The 3,783-nt window shown below is 42.3% G+C and overlaps 1 pseudogene across 1 annotated transcript; it reads right to left on the minus strand.

The window, feature by feature from the left end:
* Positions 1–1,773: 1,773 nt before the first annotated feature.
* Positions 1,774–3,443, minus strand: LOC113625292 (ras association domain-containing protein 6 pseudogene; annotated as a pseudogene). The gene is made up of 2 exons (XR_003434605.1): positions 3,410–3,443; positions 1,774–2,974 (listed from the first exon to the last, which is right to left on the minus strand). The product of XR_003434605.1 is annotated as a ras association domain-containing protein 6 pseudogene (transcript).
* Positions 3,444–3,783: the final 340 nt, after the last annotated feature.

Consider the following 3,783-nt stretch of genomic DNA (forward strand, 5'->3'; position numbering starts at 1 on the left):
AATAGAATGTAAGCTGCCTAGGTAATTTAAAGTTTTCTAGTTGTCACATTAAACAAAAAATAAACAGGTAAAATTAATTTAAATATTTTTAATTTTAATTATTTAATAATAATAATTAAAATTAAATAATTTTAATTTAATAATTATTAATAATTTAATTTAATATTAATTAAAATTAATAATTATTAATTTAAATAACTTTTAAATATTTAAACATTATAGATTGAAAATATTATCATTTCAACAAGTAATTAATATAAAAATTATTCATAAGATACATTCTATTCTTTTCTTTCTACAGAGTCTTTGAAATCAAATATCACAGTACCTCCCAATTAAGAAAAGCGTTCAAGTGTTGTGTTTTGAGGTTGTAGTTTTGGGCAGCACCTCTCCAGGGACAAGGATATGGAGGCATCTAAGACAAGCTCTCTGGCGACATGAAGTTTGCCCTCCAGTGCAAGAGTAAGATAGTAAACAGCAATGAGTGAGCGAAAGAAGTAAACCCATGCCTTCTAGCTCAGGATCATCAACATTTTGGGGGAAGATACTGGGTGTGTAGTGCAGCTTTTCAGACTGAGTGTCAGGGCTGAGGCTGTCCAGTGAAAGTCAGCTGCTGAGAAGTGCTAGTGAAGAGCTTGGGTGAGTGAGAATGGGTCCTGGGGCTGGATGGCTTTGGGTTTGGTGAGGAGGGTGATCAAGTCTGAGACTTCAGGGAAGTGACAGGTGGAAATAGGAATGGATATTTAAGAGGAGAACATCCTGCTGGAGGCCACGGAGAGTGGAACACCCTGAGGCTGAGGGCCCTGGGGTGTCAGGGACAGAGAAGGAAGAGCCATCATGGATGGACCCTCTCGGAGAGCCTGGCAGGCTGCTGTGGGCTCCACTGAGCCCTGTTGTCTGTCTGTCCACTGGCAAACCAGTGGACAGCCTAGTGTATACACTCTCAAGGGCTTTCAAAAGAAAAAAAAAAAGGCTGCTAAGAGTGTGCCTTTGTTTTTTTTTCTGTCCAAATCTTTTTTTTTTTATTCAATTGATTTTTATTGAGCACATCCAATACACGGGACACCATATTAAGTACAACAAAGTATACAAAGATGAATGTGCCAGGTCCTCTACCATTAATAAGTATAACATTATCTAGAACTGAATTTGAACTAATATGTAACTGGTAGTGAAATATTTGGACCACCTAAAACAAGGATGAACGGTTTTGTGACAAAAGTTTATATTCTTGTATTATGTAAAGATGACTCTGAAGTGAACAGATTTTTGCCTCAGAAATTATATCAGTTATCTATTGTGATGTAACAAATTATCCTAAAACGTAGCAGCATACTACAACAAACATTTCGTACCTCACACATTTTCCGAGGATCAGGAATCCAGGAGTGGTTTAGCTGGGATTTTTGGCTCAGGTCTCTCATGAGGTTGTACTCAAGCTCTTTGCAGGGTTGCAGTCATTGAAGGCTTGACGGGGCCTGCCGATGGCGCGCTCCCACGGCTGTGGGCTGTGGACAGGGTGCCTCAGTTCCTTGTTGGCTTTTGGGCTTTTGGAAGAAGGTCTCAGTTCCTGTTATAAAGGCCTTTCCCTAGGGCTACTCTGGATGTGGCAGCTGGCTCCCCCCAGAGCCAGCGATCCAAGAGAACAAGCAAGGAGGACACCGCAGTGCCTTTTATGACCTAGTCTCCAAAGCCACGCCCTGGCACTTCTGCTTTCCTCTGTTCCTTAGAAGTGAGTTACTAAGTCCAGCCCATATCTTGAGAGGAGGCGTATCAAAGACTTCACACATATATCTTAAAACTACCACGGTAGTGATGTTAACATCTCACTTGCATAATTTATTTGAATTTTTTTTGCATCTAGTAAAACTCTGTGCTTGCATATACTTGCTACTTTTTTGTTGGCAACCTTTTAATCATAAATTTTCTATTTCCTATTTACTTCGAAGACATTTCAGTATGATAGCCTTTTCTGTACTGAATTTTGTTATTGTTCTTTGAATCTCTCTTTTCTCTTCTTCATCTAATCTTTGAAGGATGGATTCCAGGAGAGAAAAATGAAAGTTAATATACTGAGCCACATCACTGCTAATTTCTTCTGCATCTTTATTCATGAGGAAAATGAGAGCATTCTTTTTGGATGGTGCCTGTAGACGTCTATGCAGTAGCGGAATGTCTGTTTTCTTTAGCCGTCTCTGCTCTCCTGTTGCAAAAATAATGTAAAGTGCAAAATCCCGGGCATTATTTTCGATCTTAAATTTTTGGAGAATTTGCTTTATTACTTCTTCAGTTCTCATATCACTGTTTATTCTGACCTTAGTTTCTGATCCAATGGCTGGAGTGAAAATTGATGTTTCATGGTTATAAAAGTGTCCGTTCATAGAGGCCCTATGCTTCTGTCTGTCCTTTCTGTCCATCATCAGAGGCTTCATCCTTTTTCTCACCAGGGTTGCTTCACTCTTGGTTCTATAGAGCAATGGGGATTCAGGTTCTTCATCTGCAGGAAGCTTCAGAGTGCTACTGTGATAAGATAAATAATCTTCCTGGGAATCTGTGGGTCCAGACACTGGAATCTGAGTCCTGTCCAAATCACTAATACGGTAAAGATCATGAAATTCTCCCCAGCGTGTCGTTCCCCTTTTGGAAAAGACATCTGGTGACTTCAGCACAGTGAAAGAAGGGATTTGCTTCTCATCTTGTGTTTTCAGTTGTATAGGCTGCTTTACTCCCCAGAAAATGTCCAGCGTTACTTCAGCCATTAGTTTACCACCGTCAGTCTGTCCATATAAGATATGCAGATTTTTCTGGTTCCTATAAAAGATGTTATAGGTCTTCAATAAAGAATGAAGCTGTTTCCTGGTAACGCACGTCCTCTCATTGATGTAGATGCAAAAAGAGGAGAGGTGCGTCGTCATAGTCATTTTCTCCCCCTTTCTGAGATCATCTGAGGCTCCCCTTAGCTGTTGAGCTGAACCTGCTCCGGAGAGCGTGTTCCCCTGCTCAGTTCCAAACTCTGATCATCGTTGGAGAGTCAGTGCTTGCTCACCTGTCCCGGAGGTGGAGCTGGGGTCGGAGACAAGCGCGGGAGGAGGGCCGCACACGCTCCTGCCGGGGAAGGGCTCCCTCTGCGCCTTGTTCAAATCTTTTAAAAGGCTCTTTCATGGTATTGAAGGTGAAGATGCTGAAGAGGCACCACTGACAGTACAAATAAGGACCTGATAAGTCTTTGGGTTTATACCTTTTAAGATGCCCCACCCTCCTTCATTCTTTCTTTCTTGCAGCGTTTTGTTTTGGTTTTCCTCCCGTCACTTGGAAGAGCCCCACTTGACTGGTGTCTCCTTTGGCTCGGACCACACCTGCTTGCGCTGACCTTGGCAAGTCTGGCTCTTTAATTGCCACACAGGCTTACCTGCTCCCTGTAACAACCACGTCTTTGGTCTCATTACCGCAGCCTTACCAGAGACGGGGAAGAGACTGTCTCCCATCCCATAGCATCCTATCCACGAGCAGGGAGGGGTGGCTGTCAGCAAAACTGTCCAGAAGTTGTGCTGCAAGTTCTCTTCTTTCCTCCTTACTCAATTCGTCTCTCCCCACGCCCTCCATGGACTTTATCTGATGGTGTCTGCCCCTTCCACCGAATACCTTGGCGTTGGCAGAGACTCATACTTGTTTAGTTCCTGGCAAAGTCTAGGCCGAGAGAGCACAAAAGTACGTGGTGGTTAGGCCCGTCTGAGGCAAACTAAGAAACTTAGAGTAAAAGATTTGGATTGAATGTGAAACAGC

The sequence above is a fragment of the Aethalodelphis obliquidens genome, unplaced genomic scaffold, assembly GCF_003676395.1.
Source record: "Aethalodelphis obliquidens isolate GAN/ISIS:26980383/991018 unplaced genomic scaffold, ASM367639v1 scaffold2, whole genome shotgun sequence".
In the NCBI taxonomy this organism is placed as follows: domain Eukaryota; kingdom Metazoa; phylum Chordata; class Mammalia; order Artiodactyla; family Delphinidae; genus Aethalodelphis; species Aethalodelphis obliquidens.